Source organism: Arvicola amphibius, chromosome 6 (assembly GCF_903992535.2).
Source record: "Arvicola amphibius chromosome 6, mArvAmp1.2, whole genome shotgun sequence".
NCBI lineage: Eukaryota > Metazoa > Chordata > Mammalia > Rodentia > Cricetidae > Arvicola > Arvicola amphibius.
In genome coordinates, this window is record NC_052052.2 from 57,485,978 (window position 1) to 57,506,584 (window position 20,607).

Below are 20,607 nucleotides of genomic sequence, written 5' to 3' on the forward strand. Positions count from 1 at the left end.
ATACATAAAGAACTTGTATATTAGAACTAAGATACGCAATATACATAAATTACATATTAGACAAACTAATATACATAAAGTTTTTTATTATATACACAAAGAACTTGTATTTTATATATACTACTTATATGTGTTATAGGTTAAGTAATTTCAAAACCCAAACTGTAGATGGAGCAGTGGGCTGCGTCCCGCCACCCAGCTAGCTTTACACCTGAAATAATTACATGGAAACTGTATTCATTTAAACACTGCCTGGCCCATTAGTTTCAGCCTCTTATTGGCTAATTCTCACATCTTGACTAACCCACATTTAGTAATCTATGTAGCACCACGAGGTGGTGGCTTAACAGAAAGGATCTTAGCCTGTGTCCATCTCGGAGAGAAGAGCTATGGCATCTGCCTGAGGCGTCTGCCTGACTCGGCTTTCTTTCTCCCACAATTCTGTTCTGTCTACTCCGCCTACCTAATTTTCTATCCTATTAAAGGGCCAAGGCAGTTTCTTTATTAACCAATGAAAGTAACACATAGACATTCCTCCATCACCAAACTGTGCATACTATAGTTCAACCTCCCAATTTCCACCAACACCCACACACATCAATGCAAAGGCATCACTGGCTGCCATTCTGTGATATTAGAATTGTCTGATAATTCTTAAAACGCATCTGCACTTTCTATTTAACCATATGTACCATAGCAAGGGGTGTATTTTTAGTATATAAAAATAAGATGGGATACGATATTTAAGAAGAATTTATTTACTCAGTCAGACATGAGACTTCTCCCCGCAGATGCCCCCACCCCAGTTCCTCCGGGTCTGTCCCACAGCATGGATGCGGCGTGATGTCTTTTCTTTCTCCCTACAGCTGCTCATTGGCCAAAGAAAAGCTAAGATGCCAGAAGCTGGAGACTTGATCTTTTCTGCAACAATAAAATGTCTGAGAACGGTGATATTCCGGCACTGGGTCAGTTTTGTGTAAAGAAAGGACCTCTTGTGCCTTTTGGAGCCAGACTGACAGTTGCCTGTGCCGCCTCATCGGACGTGGATAAGAGGAGCCACCAGGGGGCGCGCTCCCACTCGCCACTCACTAAGCGGCTCAGCTAAGGCGCGGTTTTCTTTCGCTTTCAGCTTCAATGACGTCCCTGGAATGGGGCTTTCCTCCCGCGCCCGGAATATTGCTCCCGAGGCACATAAGCACAAAGAAGCAGAAACCTGCTCACCGCTGCTCCGCGAAGACTTTGCTTTCTTCCTGTGTAAACTCGAAGTCAGTATCACAACCGCCTGCGCAGATGGGCTGGACGCGGAGGCGGGGAAACACTGCGGCAGGGGATTCCGTCCGCAGGAGAGCTGGTGGAGAGGAGAAGCTCGCGTGTGGCGCCAGGACCAGCGGTGTGCATTTGTCCGCGCCATGGGAGAGTCCCCACGCCGAGACGTGCGCACCACGTAGATCACTCTGGCAGAGGAATGGCGTGCTGTCCTCTTTCCAGGTCTGTGCCACGCTTCCACGCAGTTCCAGATCGAGATGGGCATTTTCTAATAAGTGGAGCCGCCTGACACTCAGCAGACGGACATTTCAGTTTGCTGAAACGCCTCAGCTTGTAGACAACTCTCTGTAGAGCACGTATAGAAAAATAACATGCAGAAGACATTAATGCACTTTCTCCTCCAGGAGCCCCACCCTTCATTCTTAATTTTTGTTACGTTTCTTTGTTTGTGTATGTAAGTGTGTGAACTCATGTATGGTGGCACACATATGTCGGTCGGAAGGCAATATGCAGGAGTCTGTTCCCTCCTCCCACCATGGGACTTCTGAATCTAGCTGTCACTCACTGTTTGAGGGATCGGTAGTTCTCTTTCAGACACTAGAAACGGGAAATTCTCATTTAGCCCAGAAACACAAATGTCTTATGATTCAGCAATACTTGAGTTCTGAGGCAGGCCACAGCTATGAGGGCATAGCTGCACATCACCAGGGCGGCCAGGAGAGGGAGCAGGAGGGCCCTGGGGAAAGGTTGCTGCTGGCAGGAGGTAGGTGTATGTCTGTGTGTGTTGGGGTGGGGGGGTAAACTTCGGATTCTGTTCTGCGAAGACAGCCTATACATAATGGCTCTTAAACAGGAAGCACAAAACTTACATTTTCTGAACATTTTCTAAATTTTGCTTTTATTTGTGATGTTTTCCCCTATGGCTGACAGTGACATCCATTCAGGATTGTAGGATTAAAGTTAATATTCCCAGGAAATTTCCGTTATGTCAGTTCAAATGGATATCCATCAATGAGAAGTATACCGAGCTTGAGGCCAGTGTGTGTGATCTCAAGTACACTTTCACACACCACATGTGTCTTGGGCTGTGCAAAAGTTTTGGGTCCTTATTCTCACCTCCATTTTAACCTAGAAATTCTCACCTTAGGGGTTTCTGTATTTGTTTGGAGATTTATATTGTTGTTGTTGAGTGGGTTCTTTTGTTGTTGTTTTGTTTTGTTTTGTTGTAAATCAAGATCTCACTCGGCGTCTCCAGTTGCCCTAGAACATGGAGGAATCCTCTCATCTCAGTGTCCTAAATGTGTGGGAATTTAAACATACCATCCCTTAGAAAACTCCTTAGAATGGAAATTTTGTTCACTGTTTCGTTCACAACAGAGCCTGCTGGCTCCTGGAGAAGGGACGTCTCTGTTGGTTCTCACCTTAAACTCATTCATTCAAGGCAATATGGTTGTAGTTCAAGGGCGCCACAAGCCTGGGATTAAAACATTGCCCTCTGTCTACCATTTTCTTACTAGGTCTACTATGCTATGCCTCCTGTACCAATAATCCTAGAACCAACCCAAATCCTTTTCAAATGCTTGCAGCTGTTGAGAGTCTACTTCCGCAGTCATCCCAGCTCTCCAGTAAAGTCTCTTCCCCAAGGCGCTTATTACATCTAACAATTCTCTCAGCTTTACTGAAAGGGACTTGTTTCTCTGTTGGGAAAAAAGAGCACTCTCTAGATCTTTATCTCTAACCCTCTAGTGCTTGCCTGGAGGAGTGTGGCCCTCCTGGTAACCTTCTCCTCATCTTTGACATTGGGCTGTCAAAGATGTCAACAGCCTTCAGATGGTGACAGTGAGCATTTGTTCTGTCTGAGTAGGTAAAGGGACCACCCCTTTACAATCTCCGCATTCAATAGCCAGTTTTTGCTTTGCCACGCATAGCTTTTGTGGTTGGATTCTTTTAGTAAATGACTGAATAATCTCATCACTTTAGTTTGTGAGTTGGGCAAGTCAGTGACAGTGTCTCTCATCAGAAGTTTATATAACAAGCGTGCATTGGTGTAGGATGAGGACAACGGATTTTAAAGTATCTTGTCCTCATATAATCAGTTCTTCTGCTTAGTAAGCTTGGGGTTTATTTGGTTGAAAAATCACTGGATTTAACTTGACTCTGGCTAGTTTGTGTCTTACTGAGATTGGTAAGTAAATTAAAATGCTGGAAACAAAAGTTCCAAGAAGTTTCAAAACATCCCTTTTTAAGACTTAGTTACTGTTAGAGAAACTAAGGGCCTTTAGTTGTTCTTCAGTTCCAGAGGACTGATTCTCTTCCCTTTGCTTGTCTATCTGTAACTCATTGTAACTATAAAGGGCACCCAGACTAATGGGAAAAAAAGCAAGCATGAATGAATGATTGAATAGATGAAAGCAAGAATGACTTTTTCCTTCATTTGTGTCTCTTTTTTTTTTCATTTTAAATTTAAATAACAGTAACAAAATAGTTTTGTGGGTTATTTTCCCACAGTGGTCCTTCGGTAAGGCGGGTCTTGCTGCTCTTGTAATGGTTCCTGTGTCATCCCGAGGTTAATGCAGGCTAAAGGGAGTGAATAAGAGGCAAAGGGTTGGACCATTTTTCTTTATACTTTTCAAGACATTTTTTTTCAGCTTTCATAGAAAGAAAACCTCTAGTAGATTGTGGACAAGGAGAAAACAAATTTAAGTCCAAATATCAAGAAAATGAAACAGGGAAGTGACTTTCCCCTGAAGAAAACGGCAGAACCGTTGCTGTGGGGGTGGGGAGAGCACTGTGAGATGCATGAAGCGGGGGGGGGGGGGGGGCGGGGGGGGGGGGGTGGGGGGGGGAAACACAAAGGTGCCAAGGTGGCTGTTTCTGGGAGGGCCACCTAGAGCCGCCTCTGACTTAGTGACCAGCCCTCAGCCTGGAAGACCTTTAATTTGAACCAGATGTGATCGGTTTTGCTGAAGGAAGGAGCCAAACCAACTGACACGCAGGAGCCTGGTCATCTGACCTTGGTCAGTAGAACGCTAACCCAGTTAGGATAATACCTCCCCTGAGGACTCCACCCAGTGACTAACTCAGGCAGTGAAAACACTACATTCCCAAGAAGCCTAGAATTTGGAGAAAGAGGTTTAGAATATCCCATGATAATCTACTCCTAACCTGGAAAACAGTGGGGGTATTTTTAAAAATGAAAGTGGAAGAAATTAGTTTAAGCTAAATATGTCCATCCACTAGTCTAAATAATTTAAAGTATTAGCTCGATCATCTCAAGAGCCCCTTGAGACTCTTTGAACAGAGATCAAAGGGTCAGATATACAAAGTCAATGCTTTAGAAAGAGTGGAGATGAGATAGGCTTATCATAAAGGAAGTGAGACCTGAAACAGCTATGGGGCATACCACGAGAGAGGGGATGTGCCCGGGACTGGTAGAGCAGCAGCTGAGATGACAAAGGCCCAGGTCAACTCAATTTCATTGTTTGTCTCTTTTGCTTGATTTGATTTTCCAGACTCCATCAGGCCTGACTGTGGTGTTCAAGGGGGCCTCTGAGATGAATTGTGGGGGTCAGAAGTTTATTAGGAGAGTTATTAATGCCACAGACACATGTACAACGAACAATAGCTTGTCCTAGGCTCTGAGAAGAATGCAAGCCCCAGCACCAGAGACAGAAAGCATGGGAAAGCGTGTGGTCTGAGTGGAAGCTGGCCCATGTGACAGAGTCTGTGTCCTTATTGCTCTCTGAGGAGGCGGGAGTGGAGGGTGGGGTTCAGATGACAAAGCAAGAAACTGCCTTGAGGAATGATTATCACAGTTATGTGGTCAAAGGCCACACTCCAAACCCTGTTTGCTAAGAAAAGACTGTTTTTCATTGCTATCTCCAAATGTTTGTAAGTTTTCATTACTGCCTGCAGCTGCTTCTTCCTGCAAACATCTATCTAACTGTGGTTTAATAAAAAAACAATTCTTTTGGTGGGCATGAAAGTGGGCTGAGATGGTCCCACTGTTGCCTAACCTGTCAAAGCTGTGGGAAACTGTTGGGGACTGCTGGACCTTTACAAAGCAAGGCTGGGTTCCTCTTTGGGTTTCTCCTTTTCTCCAAGTGCCAGCTTGAGTTTTCTTGGTTGGAATTTCTATAACATTGGTGGTAACGGAGAAGATGAGGCAATCTTGATGAAGTCCTACTGCAGAAGGAGAGGGGAAGATATGTATTCTTACGATGCAGCCTAGCTCTGAAGAGGCTAAATGTCCTGCAGCAAACCAAGCCAGCCTGTAGATGGAATGGCGGGCTGCGTCCTGCCACCCGGCTAGCTTTACCCAAAATAATTACACGGAAACTGTATTCTTTTAAACACTGACTGGCCCATTAGTTTCAGCCTCTTATTGGTTAATTTTCACATCTTGCTTTAACCCATATTTAGTAATCTGTGTAATTCCATGAGGTGGTAGCTTACCAGGAAAGATCTTAACCTGCGTCTGTCTTGGGGAGGAGAAGCATGGCGGCTGCCTATGGCGACTGCCTGAACCATCTGCCTTCTCTTTCCCAGCATTCTGTTCTGTCTACTCCACCCACCTATGTTCTGACCTATTGGTCCAAGCAGTTTCTTTATTAATTAACCAATAAAAGTCCTCCATCACCAGCCTGCCTTCTTCTAGAGAAGAAAATAAAACAGGAAAAGTGGGGAGGGAAGAGGAGAGAAGAGAAAAGGGAAGAGAGAGTGGTGGTATATAGACTATGTAAGCAATCTATTCTGTTGACTGGCTGGCTACAAAAAGTGAGGCTGGCCCCTTGTGTGGTTGCTTTCTCTTCAGAACTCAACATGGTGCCATCTTGGGCCTTGCTCCTGACAACCATGCACTAGGGCAGAGTAATACAGAGGTGGCCAGCTGTGGTAATGGAGCTATTAACACTCCCTGGTAAATGGAGTAAAGGAGAGCTAGGAGATCCTTACATGAGAGTCCAGGCATTGTTTCTCTGTCTCCTCTCTCAAAGGCAAATCATTTTGGGAGATGCTAGAATGTCTGGAAAGAAGAAGTGTTGCCATTTGGGGGTTACCATCTTGATCTGGTTCAATAACACTTAAAGAATGAAAAGGCAGTGGTTAAAGAATTAAATACAGGTAGCATCAGGGGATCATACGCAGTTTATATGTGTGCATGGGAAGGTTGATATCAGACATCTTCCTTAAACACATCCCGCACCTTTTTTTTTTTTCAGCTTAAGGGCCTTGCCGGTTTGGCTAGACAGCCTGGTCAGAAAATCACTAGGATCTGAAGTGACCAGGTGCTGGGATGACCATCAGTGACCTCCAGTGCCCAATCTTCATAATAGCCGATGTCAGACATGGGTATTCGCAGTTGTGTGGCAAACACTTCCCCAGCTGAGCCACCTTGGTAGCACACGGTTCTTAACTGGTCCACTCAGCTCTGTACCTTCTACTTGCAGGATTCAACACACTTGTTTTGAAGGTTGTTATTCATAAGTGAGGATTAACTCCTACATTTTAAATATTTTTATGAATTTTTTTTCAAAATTATTTTAGCTTAAAAATAGAAAACATGTTAGAATGTGGAAAGGAAAGAAAACCACAAAACATGTAGGCGGATTTTTCCCGGATGAACTCTTCACCCTCACCTGTCCTCTTGTTCCCAAGGTGAGAAACGTTCAGCCAATGCTATTAATTGGGACATGGATCTGTTTCACATGGAAGCCAATGCATCCCATAATAAAATGCTCTATTGCTGTGGCTCTGGCAGTCTTCTCCTTTCCACCAGGTGGGGTGGATCTTTCAGCCAAAGCAGCCAGGTTCTTTATTTACTGTCGTCTTGGCTCAACAAATGGCATTACCTGACCCATGATTGTTTGTGGGACAGTGGTTCACAAAGGCAGACAGAGCAAAATATTGATTCCTGGTTGTCCTACAAATCATGTCTTCCTTTTCTTCACCTTTAGAATTTATGGTTGCACGCTTGTGGTTTTCTAAAGTGATAAGTATGTTTTCTTTTTCACTTGTGTATCTCTTGAAAAACACATGCATATTCAATGGAAGCAGTGAGGTTCGCTGAGGAGACTCCAGCTTTAGGTCTGCTCTCAGCCATAGCACTGAGTGGTTGCACTTGTTGATCTTTGCTTACAACTGCCATCAGCACAAATGTTTTACCCAACATTTTTTGTCTCTGTGTTGTTTCTCCAATTTTATAGGCAGTCATTTTGGTTTTACAGACATTTAGCAAATCTGTAACAAGACTATGTCTGAAGGGCTGTCCTCTCATCTTTCTGACAAATAAAAATGGTTCATGTAGATTGTGTTACATGGAGCTACTCTCATGGTCCCAGATGACATGATCAAAGCCATGTAACAAGGGTCATCCTGTTTGAGCCACACGTTGTTGTCACTGGGGTGTGATGGATGCCTGAGGAGCTGGGATGGTGTCTTGGGGCTCTCAGTGACGAGTCTGTTTGCTTCATAGGGAATCACAGAGAGTGGAACTCATGATGACTCTTTGGTGGGTTCCACGGGAGTGAAGCTTCCTTCCTCTAAAAAAAGAAGACAGGCTGGACCTGATTAGCAGCCCACAAAGGTTGGGCAGGACGATCACAACTTCATATCTGGCTCAGGCAACTTTGTAAGACCCTGCCCTAAAATATTTAAAAAAAATGACAAATAGCATGGGGATATAGCTCAATGGAAGAGCATTTGGCTAGCATATGTGAGATCCTCATTGGAGTTTTTAGTACTGGAAACAAATAATGAAAGAAAGAAGAGTAAAGGTTTGGACTGGGAGATTTGGCTCAGTGGAGGAGCAATTCCTCACTTTGCATGAGGTCCTGGGCTCCATCCTCAGTATTAGTGAAGAGGCTAAGAAAGAATAGGGTGCAACTTACTTGGTAGAGTCTTCACCTACGTACATGAACCCATGAGTCCAGTAACTGACAGCATGTAAAACTGAGTATGGTGGCAAAAGCCTATAAAGGCAGTGCTCTGAAGGACAAGGTTTGAGGAGCAGAAGTTCAAAGCCATCCTCTGCTACATAAAGATTTTGAGTTCAGCATGGTCAACATAGGACCATGATAAAAACAAGTGAATGAATGAGTGAATCAATGAACAGAAAGACATTTTCATTCATATTCTTAGAGTCTATCATCACCAGTTTGGTAATTAACTGTCATGCTCACCATAATTAATTTTATGCCACTTACATTAACAACTGATGAATCTAATTTGTTTATAAAGGTTTCATGTTCTTTTTTGCACTGAGTCTGATACTCAGGAGAGATGCCACATTTACATATGCTGATTCAGAGCAGAATGCACCAAGCAGAAAGAAGAAGTGAGAACTGATCAAGCCAACTGATCTTTTCAACTAAGTAAGTCCAGTAAATGAACATCCCAAGTCTTTGCTGCCAATGACAGTTGTTATAACTGGGACTTTGCAGTCTGTGCATGGTGTTTATTCTGCTGGGGAAGTCCCTGAGCCACTTCTTGCTAGACCTGGGAGCCTAGATGTAGGCACACTGTTTTCAAAGCGTTTGTATTTTAAAGAAGCTAAACTGTGGATAGAACCTAAGAGTTTCCCTGGGCTGCCTAGGTTTCCTGAGTGAATTTCTCTACACTGTGATGACCTGCTGTGTTTTAGGAAAGAAAACATGTGTTTCAAAGGGTGCTAGAGTAAACTAAATTGTTCCTTTCAAATAGTCCATAGGCTGCTGTGGTCTGAGTCACCCCTACTGAGGACACTGGCTTGAGGTGGGATTCTTCTCTGTATGCTGTGAGTATCATTGGTTAACAAAGAACCTGCTTCGGGCCTGTTGCAGTGCAGAATAGGGCAAGGCAGGAATTCCAAGCAGATAGAAGAGGAGAGAGTAGGTGAAGTCACTGAGAAGCCATGTAGCCACCATAGCAGACAGATACCAGATGCCAGAAATATGAATGAGCTAATAGGCCAATTGTAAATAATACAGTTTCTGTGTGATTATCATGGGTCTGAGTGGCCAGGGAACTCCATAATTTTATGAATACGTAATGAGTCAATAACTTTGCCTTATGAAACACAATATGATACAGCTAACAGAGATTCCCAGGGAGCAATGACAACAAGGAAACATTCATAGAACTTTTGAATGTAATGTATTTGAATTGAAAAATTTGAAAATAAAGGCAGAAGCTAGAAATAGTAGGGGTCATAAATAAAAGATGTTATGTAACGGCAAAAGTGGTAGGTTTACTAAAAATGTGTTATCAGTGGTTGAGGATTGCGGGAGGCAGGGACTGATAGGGAATGTTACAGATGGAAGGGGAGAGAAGCAATGTGTGCTATCTAGTGCATGTTATTTGCCTACAGATGACCGGCATGGACTGTCCATTTTTAAAACTCCAAGAAAGGGTTTTCAATGTTTTCTTATTAAGAAATATCACTTGAGGAGAGTCATATATCTAAACTGCATAAAACTTCACAGCGTGTGCACATGTGTGAATGTCACACGGTACTGCATAAAGATGGACAAATTTCATCCTTTAAGGCATCAATTAAATGAAATTCAGTTAAAAACACATCCATCTATGTCACTCTGAGCCCCAACTAGCCCATTTACAAGTGGTGGGAAGAGAGAAAGCCAGGGACAAAGTCCTTCCCATGTAAACCATAGCACCAATCCAGTAGCAGGGCTGGAGCAATCCACAGTTTTCTCTGACCACAGGCAGACACCAGGCTGGTCCCAAGGGAAGTGAAAGTCCCCGTCCTCCTCAGCAGTCACATCAGCTCCTTAGTTACAATGTGCCTGTGAGTTCTATACAATCTACAGACGTCAGCAGCCTATCCTAATAATCTCTAGGGCTGCTTTACCCTTGTCTGTGTTTTCTCTAAGGACCCAGTGAGATTGGCACTGAACAAGCTCATTGCTTCAAAGTGGTAGGATGCTCCCTGGGTTATAAGGTCAAGGGAAGAGAGCTTCTAGAAGAAGGAAATGCAAACAACCTCTGCTTAGTACCCTGCAATGCACAGCAAACAGGAGGCCTCCCTTGCAATGTTACATCCAGAACTTGCAAGGTCCTCCCTCCCCACATGAGACCTGCAGAGTCCAGAGGAATTAATATGTCAAATTCTCCTCTTGCCCTCTGGAAACAAAGGACACTTTTGTCCACACAAAGGTATGATGACTTGAATTACTGAACATTTTCTCCTTCCAAGATGTGAAGACAAAAGAAAGGGGATCATCCCTATCCTGGCATAAGTTTCTTCCAGGATTTTTTTTCTTACCTGAGACATGGCAAAGTCTAAGCAAACAGAATAAAGCCTGTTTCCAGATTTGCCTAACTTCCTCTCTGCTGAACAAGAGACACATAGAAGTCATTATAGCACAGCTTTCGATAGTGGCATTTTATTTGTATTTTAATAATCAAAACTTGCCTGAAGATCAAAACAGTAAAACAGTCACACTGGCCAGACTTACAGACCAGGCAGCGATGACACACACCTTTAATCCCAGTAGCCACATTAGCTTGCCATAGAAACCAGGTGGTGGTGGTGCATGCCTTTAATCCCAAAACTGGAGAAGATTACAAAAGAGGAGGAGTCAGCTCTCAGTCTCGGTCTCACTCTGAAATTCCTGGAGGTAGGATCACCATTTTCGAACTGAGGTCGAGGTAAGAGCCAGAGGCTTGCTGCTTTGCTTTTCTGGTCTTCAGGTGAACCCCAGTATCTGTCTCTGAGTTTTTATTAATCATGCTCAGAACTCTCAGCTGAGACAGGTCAAAATGGAAGCAGACTCAGTAGCACGGGTAGAGTCTGACACATCAGATGTTGAGTTATAAGAGGAAGAATTAACGTTAGTAAGCTGCCTTCTCTGCATCATGAGGTACCTTCTGTGAGGTCTGCTTCATGTTACTGTTGGGTGGATACGACTAATGATTTACCGTGAGTCACCAACTTCAACAACAACAACAGGCAATGTGTAGCTAGGTAGTTTAAAAGAAGAGTGGGTATGGGTAAGTTATGTTTGTGGGAGTTCATTATGAATTCACAGGCATACAAAGGAGAAAAAGAAAAATGTAGCCATCAAAACAGCACTACCTGTAGCACAGACAATAAGGGCAACATTGAATAAATGGGACCTCCTAAAACTGAGAAGCTTCTGTAAAGCAAAGGACACTGTCATTAAGACAAAAAGGCAACCTACTGATTGGGAGAAGATCTTCACCAACCCCGCATCAGACAAAGGTCTGATCTCCAAAATATATAAAGAACTCAAGAAACTAGACTTCAAAATGCTAATTAACCCAATTAAAAAATGAGGTACTGATCTGAACAGAGAATTCTCAACTGAAGAAGTTCAGATGGCCAAAAGACACTTAAGGTTATGCTCAACCTCCTTAGCAATCAGGGAAATGCAAATCAAAACAACTTTAAGATACCATCTTACACCTGTCAGAATGGCTAAAATCGAAAACACCAATGATAGCCTTTGCTGGAGAGGATGTGGAGTAAGGGTACACTCATCCATTGCTGGTGGGAATGCAAACTTGTGCAACCACTTTGGAAATCAGTGTGGAGGTTTCTCAGGAAATTTGGGATCAACCTACCCCAGGATCCAGCAATACCACCCTTGGAAATATACCCAAGAGATGCCCTATCATATTACAAAAGCATTTGTTCAACTATGTTCATAGCAGCATTATTTGTAATAGCCAGAACCTGGAAACAACCTAGATGCCCCTCAATGGAAGAATGGATAAAGAAAGTATGGAATATATACGCATTAGAATACTACTCAGTGGTAAAAAACAATGACATCTTGAATTTTGCATGCAAATGGATATAAATAGAGAACATTATCCTGAGTAAGGTAACCTGTTGCAGGAGCTCCTTCTGTTCCTTCAGCCAATAGCCGCTGAGATACCAGCCCATTGGAGCGTGGTCTCTCTTTTTAAAAATGCGGCCACTTCCCTCCGCTCGCTCTCTGGCTTCCGGCTCCACTTCTGACGACTAGGCTCCCTTCCTGATTGCGCAGAGGGCTGTTGTCTGGGACGGTGATCTGGTAAGTTTTTTCCCCTTTAAATAAATAACCATTCTATTAATCATAATTCCAAACTGGTGTGGGATTGTTTGTGATTTACGCCATCAGTAACCCAGCCCAAAAAGATGAATATGGTATGTACTCACTCTTTAGTGGATTCTAGCCATAAATGAAGGACATTGAGTCTATAATTTATGATTCTAGAGACGCTAAATAAGAAGGTGAACCCCCCAAAAAACATGTAATTATCCTCTTGGATATTGGAAGTAGACAAGATTTCCAGGCAAAAATGGAAAACTTGGGGGTGGGGGTGGGATGGGGGTAAGGGGAGATGGGGAGAAAAAAGTGAGAATGGGAGGATGGGGAGAGCTTGGGGGAATGGGATGGTTGGGATAGAGGAGGAGTGGATACGGGAGCAGGGAAGTATATATCTTAATTAAGAGAGCCATTTGAGGGTTGGCAAGAGAATGGACTCTAGAGGGGTTCCCAGGTGTCCAAGGAGATGCCCACAGCCTGTTCATTGAGCAGATGAGGAGAGGGCGCCTGAAATGGCCCTATACTATAGCCACTCTGATGAATATCTTGCATTATCACCATAGAACCTTCATTTGGCGATGGATGGAGATAGAGACAGAGACCCACACTGGAGCACTGGACTGAGCTCCCAAGGTCCAAATGAGGAGCAGAAGGAGAGAGAACATGAGCAAGGAAGTCAGGGCCACAAGGGGCGCGCCCATCCACTGAGATGGTGGGGCTGATCTAATGGGAGCTCACCAAGGCCAGCTGGACTGGGACTGATGGAGCATGTGATCAAACTGGACTCTCTGAATGTTGCTTACATGGAGGGCTGACTGAGAAGCCAAGGACAATGGCACTGGGTTTTGATTCTACTCCATGTACTGGCTTTGTGGGAATCTAGTCTGTTTGGATGCTCACATTCCTAGACCTGGATAGAGGGGGGAGGATTTTGGACTTCCCACAGGGCAGAGAACCCTGACTGCTCTTTGGACTTAAGAGGGAGAGGAAAGGGGGAGGGGAGAGGGGAGGAGAGAAGTGGGAGGAGGGGAGGAGGTGAAAATTTGTAATAATAGTAATAATAATAATAAAAAGAAAAAACAGCACTACCTTTGAACTATATTCTATGTTTGATTTAAAGTTTTATTTTTATGTTAAGAGATCTTTAATTCAAATGTTTAAGGTTCAAACTTAACAGGGATGAAACTGTAAAATCATAATCTTATAAAAAGCTACTAACTTGTAAAATGTTAAAGATATTTAAGACATTCCAGCTAATGGTCAATCACCTTAACAATGATCAGACTTTTTAATGTGCTCAAAATTATGTTTGTAATTAGGCTAAGTATAAATGTATTCATTCGCAAACACAAGCTTTATTTAGCCTTCTGTATATGCTGTCAAGGTTAAGTCTAAAATAAACGACTAATAATAAGTAAAGTGTTAAAATCAGCTAGATTTAATAGATGGCCCTCAACATTGTCAGAGATCTGCACAATATGGCATTTAAAGGGTTTAATGATTGATACCAAGGTCATTTAGGTTATACTTCCTGTTCTAATTTCTTCTCAAATCTTTGATAATGTTGATAGCTAATTGTATGTGTTGTCTGTACTGAGAGTTATAGATAGATGCCTTCTTCTCCTCTACTTGCAGTATTAGCAAAATAAAAATGTTTATATTGTCCTTTAAATAAAAAATGGAGATTTTTTCTCATTTTAGGCCTATTAGGCACTAAAAGCCCAAACCACCCAGATTTCTTTATATTTGTGATTACTAAAAATTCATTTTTAAAATTTATATTTTTTGAAACATAACAAAACTTCTAAGAATAACAACATATACAGGCTTAGATTGGATTAGGAAGGAAAATGGGACTAAATTGGAATCAAGGAAGTTTTTAAAAAATATTTCTTCTGGATCATATGGTGATCCAAGAATACAAAAATTAATTGCATGTTTCTCAAATTTTCTTAGAGGCCAAGAAAGGGTTAAACTAAAAAATATAATCCATAAAAATTATATTATTTTGAAGTTTTCACCTAAAATCATTTTTAGTATAGCCTGAGTGCTGTAGGATTTCCTTCAGTCAGTAACCTTTAAGATACCAGCCTACTTGGGCGTGGCTCTTATGCTATAAATGCTGATGGAAAGCACATGCTTACTCTCTCTCTTCCCTGGCTTCTGGATTTGGTTCCTGTTTGCTGTTCATGCAGAGGACTAAGCTGTGAGTCTACCCCTAAATAGATAATCCTTTGTTATATGCAATTCTGAGCTAGTGTGGGATGATTTTGTAACTTCCATCTTTATCTGGCACTCCTGTGAATACTAAATCCATACCTATGGGGATAAACCAAAAAGGACCCAAAAGTTCCACCACCCGGAAGCTTTCCTACTCCCCGACACTTGACTCAACTTCACCTACTAAATGGCTTTCTTGCTAAACCCTGGATAGCTATAGTGGAGCTACCAAAACACGGAACCAAAGCGGCACAAAGAGCCCCATGCCGCCACTGGTTGTATCTCCCCACCACATGGCTGCAACCGTGACACCTGCTGGTCAATGTTGTGGGAGCTCCTTCTGCTCCTTCAGCCAATAGCTGCTGAAATACCAGCCCATTAGGGGCGTGGTCTCTCTCTCTTTAAAAAAGCTGCCACTGCCCTCCGCTCTCTCTCTGGCTTCTGGCTCAGCTTCCGGCAAATAGTTTCCCTTCCTGATTGCACAGAGGGCTGTTGTGTGGAATGGTGATCTGTAAGTTTTCCCCCTTAAATAAATAACCATTCTATTAATCATAATTCCAAACTGGTGTGGGATTGTTTGTGTCTTATGCTTTCAGGTCAATAAAGATTATTGCCCCTACAACAACTTGCTGAAATCTAACAGTGGTAAGTAAATTAATAAATTTGAAAGATATAAGTTTGTAGCCATTATTACCATTCAGGAATTTAATAACCATTTTGCTTACTCTGTGGATAATATTCTGCAAGGTTTATGTGATTTTCCTTGTACATCCATTTATTTGATTTTGGAAATTAGTTTTGTTTTTCATATTGTACCATAAAGAAAATGATTTGATAGCAGAGCCAAGAATGAGACACTTTTACAAATGCTACAGTCTTTACAGACTAATAATGAACAGCTAGTTGAAAAAATTAATACTATTGAAAAGGATAACGTTAATTTGACAGATAAAATCCAATCCATGTCGATGGGTGCTGAGACATTATCTGAAAGAATTTGTGCTGCTGAATTTAATAATCAGAATCTGTTGAAAAGTTATGATAGATTAATAGGTAAGGTATCTCTTCAGGAAGGTAATATGCATGCCATCAAAATTATGTCCTAGGATGAGACCTTATCTTTAATGGACAAATTTCATACCTTGGAATCCTCAGTGATAGCATTAGAACAGAACACTGGACAGGAGATTCAGACTTTACAAAAGTCAGTGGTAAAGAGATTTTTAAAAGATTAAGGAAATTATCAAAACTGATGAGCAGGGAGAAAAGGTACAAGGACAGGTTTCAGACTTATAAGTACATGCAAGAGTCCAGGATGACTTACCCAGAGTTTTAGCTGCCTATCTGGTAATATACTCTGAGAAGCCATCTAGCACAAAACACCCTAAGGTAGTCAAAAAAAAAATACATGGCAACCTAAAGGTATGAGTGATCTAAAATAAATTAAGCAAGCAATAGTATCCTATGCCCTGCATTCACCGTTTGTTAGGGAAGTCAATCAATAAAGCTACCTGACATGATTGGCTTCAATTAATATCAGTGGAAATAGAAAATGGACCCCAGCTGATATGGAAATGCTACTAGAGAGAAATTATATACGATAATAACAAATTTTAAGTATTAAAAATTTAATTACAATCAGCATAAACAATATCAACCAAGAAACATGTGATAAATGTTTCAATAATTATCCTATCCTAAGGAGTCTAGTCTTGTATTATAAATTACTTGGCTAAGTCATGAGAGGAAATTAACTATAACTATTTAGTCTTCAATCTCATTGATGATCAGAAAAGGGAAATAATATTATTTGAGTAAGCAGAAAGTACAATCAAGTGGCTTCTAAAATGTGCAAAAACTGACAGAATCAACCGGTTGGTTACCTGGGCAATCACCCAAAGTCTCATTTGCAACATTGGAGCAACCAACTTTGGCTAAGGCCTAGAGTAACTAACAGATTATTTTCCAAGGCAGAAAAAATTTCAGAACTGTCTTACCCTGTCTTGGCAGGATTTAACAGTCTTTTCTCTTGTATCCTGCTTGTCCTGTCCAGACATCATGCATTTTGTCAGTGGTCGTGGCATGGGTAATTCCTTGCCCAAAGGCCAGTTTTGACAAGAAGAAAACAAGCTCCAAGTGGACTGTCTCTGGTGCTCAGATTTTCTCAGAAATAGATCAGGGCTTCCAGGAACAATCGTGTCTCAGGTCAACAGAACCTTAACTTATTTAAATGCCATATTCTACAGCTCTTTGAAGTGGTTGAAGATTACCTGTCTACCCAGAATACAATTTCTATGTATATAAAGAATCTGGTTAGTCTAACTATAAGTATGACAAACAAGGATCACTTTTGACCTATAATTCTTAATACCTATATAACTTAAAGACTAATACTTCATATTGGAATATTAAACTATCTTTAAACAACTGTGCAGCAATTGAGAACAATGACCTCAAAATGTAAACAATGTGTAAGTATCTTGATCAGAGGTAGAAATGTATAATGCAATATGATAAATATATCTTAAAATTGTATCAATATGCAAAATGTCTTAAACAGAGGTAGAAACATGCATGCATACAATATGACATAATAACTTTGCCTAGGTATACAAATATTGTAGACAAAAATATGAACATATTCAATACAATTTGTTTGTATCAACATACAAGAATCTATACCAGTGTAAATTGCCTATAAATAATAGCTCACAAGTATTCACTCTATTACTTACTATTATTAGGGTGAGCAAGATTGTACTAATCTACCTATTATCCCATCCAATTTTTCTCTTTTTATGAAAGAGATTCCTGAGCCTACACAGTTTCTACCTCAATCCCCAACCCTATACCAATTATAATCAACCAGTAATTGATGTCCCTAACCCTGAGGACAAACTTTGTTGGGAGAGGGGAAGTCATCTTTGAGAATTACTTCCAGCTGTCATGGGGGCAATGTTCTTTCTATGGAGTCCTGTGAGAGATCGTTAGGTTTCAAGATTACTTTCTGGTATAATTGCAAATAGTCTCTGAGTATTCAGTAGGGTTTTTCTGAGGTTTCTTTTTGAATTTCTGGTCAGAACATTGTAAAACGGTGCACCATTTCACCTAACCATGTAGGAACCATCTTGAGCTGCTGGTTTCCTAAAAAGGTGTTAAAGTAGCACTACTACCATCACGATGTCATAGCAACCAGGTGGGGTCGTTGTTGTGGGGTCCCATCTCTTTCCTGGAAACTTCAAAGATTACTGCAGGAAAATTCACTGTTCATTGTGGAAAGCCTAAACATTATTTATACAGATATATATTCACCGAAATATATGATAGAGATAAACATAGGTATTATGAAAAGTAAAATTTTTTTCTAAATTCTTTCTTTTTTTCTGTCCCATACCAGATGGCTCCTGACATGAGACAGAAGCTCTGATTTTTTTCTTTTAACAACATGCTTGGATTTAGAGAAGGACAGAGCTATTGTCCAACTCCAAAGCCAGTTTTGATTTTTAAGTGAGTCATGACTATTATTCTAGTTAATGTTCAGAGATTCTTACCCTCAGATGACCCGTCCTCATAAGTCATAATTCTCTTTGTTTGATGATCCTATCTGGATAATTATTTTTTTCCTCTTTAGGCATCTAGATGTCCAAAGTCTCATGACTATTTGAAAATGAGTATTTTCCTTCAAAGACAAAAGGAGAACCCTGCCACAACCTTTATGAGGTTTCCATACCACCTGTATGGTTGTCACCTCTGTGGATGAGCTGTCATTTCTTTTTCTAAAGAAATTTCTCTTTTTCAAATGAAACTTTATTAATTTTGAGGGTATCCATAACATTTCTTCTCCTGTGCAAACAAGAGCAAAATCCTTTTCCCAACATAGCACATCTCCTAGTTTCTATTCTGAGGTCAACACATCCTTGAAATACACCAGCTGATGTAATTCAGAAGACTTTTCTATTATCCAATGTCTCTCTGATGCTGTTGTTTCTTTCTCATTAGCATTAAGAAAATTCAAAGTTAATAAAGCAGTATATAATCTATCTCTGGGGGTATTTTCAATTCCTTTATGTTTTTTTAACATATCGTTTATAAGTCAATTCAATCTTTCTATAACTGCCTGACTTGTAGGATTGTTCGGTATACATGTGATATGCTTTATATTATAATAGAGAAAAACTGTTTCATTTTCTTAAAGACATATGCTGGACTGTTATCTATCTTTAGTTGTGCAGGTATACCCATGATGGCCATAACTTCTAATAAATGCATGATTACTGATTCAGCCTTTTCTGAGATCAAAGCAGTTGCCCTATGAAAACCTGAATAAGTATCAATGGTTTGGTGTACACATTTTAATTTTTAAAAATCTGCAAAGTGGAACACATCCATCTGCCAGATTTCCTTCCTCTGAGTACCCTTTGGAATAATCACTGCAGGTACTAGTGTTTGAGTATAGAAAGAAAAAGTAGGACATCTCTTTATAGTCCCCTCAGCTTGATGTCATGAAATAGAAAATTCTTTAAATCTTTGCTATTGACAGATGTTTCTTATGAAATTCTAAGGCCTTCATGTGCTACTTAGAAGGAATCAGCAGCAGACCTAAGAAAGCAGTATGCAGAGGAGGGCCTGGGGAATATGGTACAAACTTTCCCCATGCACTATGCAGTCCCTGGGCTTTGCAAGCCTGGACATGAGGATAGGGGTTCGGTTAAGATGGCAAGGATCCCTGGTGGGCAAGTGTGGTGTACAAGTCACTCTGGCACCCAAAAAGGACTTGAATGGTCAGGTATTCTGTAACTTCCTGGACTATTGTGTCATCTTCTTTGGGTACTCTTGCATCACATCTCTCTCTCTCTCTCTCTCTCTCTCTCTCTCTCTCTCTCTCCCTCTCCCTCTCCCTCTCCCTCTCCCTCTCCCTCTCCCTCTGTTCCACTCTACACTGTGACCCTTCCTGAATCTGTCCTCCACACTGCTTCTTGAAAGTCGCCAAGAGGTTGTGAACATGAATAGGTGACATGTTGTGAAACTTTCAATGTTCAAAGTAGGCCCAGGTTGATGTTTCTTGTACTCTGAGGGTGTCCACAAGATAAACGGAATGGAACGAGCAAGAGCCATGGCTGATCACCCTTAAGAGTAGCAGGGCCACAGTGAGGGTGACCAGAGAGGGTATTTCTGCTCACACACTTGACTCCTCCTGCCTCACGTCACCCAGCGGCCTGCTTTGGGCTGATTAGAGCAAGGCACTGTCATGTGAGAACAGGTGCAGGCTGTCTGAGCAGAGTAGAGTCAATGCTGGTCTTCTGTAGTCTTGGGAGTGTCTGGTCACCTTGTCATGGTGCACCATCCCAGGTGAATCACAGGATGCTCAATCCTCTGCAACAGGTGGCCACCCATCTTGCCCACAGCAGGGACCCAGTTGATTGTATGTGTGTGAAGACACAGAGACAACGAAAGCCTGGGACATGCAGCAGGGTCCTGCCAGCATTGAACCAGGGCCTTGGCCATCTGTTACTAGGGCCCATTCAATAAACAAGGACGAAGTAGCCTTCTGACTCCAGTCTGAGAGTCCTGAGTTCCAACTAAATGGAAGGAAGCCAGAACCCGCTGACCCGCCTAGTAATGGCCTCAATACCTACCATCTTGGTAAATACTTACCAGACAAGGGTCCAACTCACAACACCCATGGCCCTTGCCAAACTCCACCTAGGAACTGAAACATATCCAGACCATTTGGATTCATAATTGTATTAGTAATCAGTTAGGATACTGCACATACACACTTCCATTATCCCAGTTTTAGAGCATGATGTACGAGACCCTTTTTTTTTTCATGGTTTATTTTTTTTTATATTTAAAAATTTCCATCTCCTTCCCTCCTCCTCCCCCTTCCCTCCCCTCCCCTCCCCTCCACCCATACCTCCCCTCCCTCCTTCTCAAGGCCAAGGAGCCATCAGGGTTCCCCACTCTATGCTAAGACCAATGTCCTCCCAACTCCCCCCAGGTCCAGGAAGGTGATCGATCAAGCTGAGAAGGCTCCCACAGAGCCCGTCCATGCAGAAGAATCAGAGCC

General features: G+C 41.7%; 1 long non-coding RNA gene across 1 annotated transcript; it reads left to right on the forward strand.

Annotated features, from left to right (window-relative positions):
* Positions 1–1,273: 1,273 nt before the first annotated feature.
* On the forward strand, positions 1,274–11,404 carry LOC119818010. The gene is made up of 3 exons (XR_005285982.1): positions 1,274–1,488; positions 7,739–8,636; positions 8,965–11,404. It is a non-coding gene; the product is annotated as an uncharacterized LOC119818010 (long non-coding RNA).
* Positions 11,405–20,607: the final 9,203 nt, after the last annotated feature.